The sequence below is a fragment of the Acanthisitta chloris genome, unplaced genomic scaffold (genome assembly GCF_000695815.1).
Source record: "Acanthisitta chloris isolate BGI_N310 unplaced genomic scaffold, ASM69581v1 scaffold15544, whole genome shotgun sequence".
Lineage (NCBI taxonomy): Eukaryota > Metazoa > Chordata > Aves > Passeriformes > Acanthisittidae > Acanthisitta > Acanthisitta chloris.
This window is the reverse complement of record NW_008668919.1, coordinates 24,127-24,336: the sequence shown is the minus strand read 5'-3', so window position 1 is coordinate 24,336 and position 210 is coordinate 24,127.

The following is a 210-nucleotide window of genomic DNA, read 5'->3' as shown; positions in this document are numbered from 1 at the left end:
CCGGCGCGGGCGGGGAGCAGATGGCAGGGAGATAACGCCTCCCCGGCACTCCGATCAGCGTGCCCTGCTCTGCTGCTGATTAAAAGATTACGTTTGGAGTTTGAAATAGGAATTTAATAAATAACCATGAGCCATCAGCAGGACCTTACCCCGCAGCAGGGCACGGGGATTGCTGCGGCTGGGCCCGGGCCCGGCCCCCATCCCCGGTTT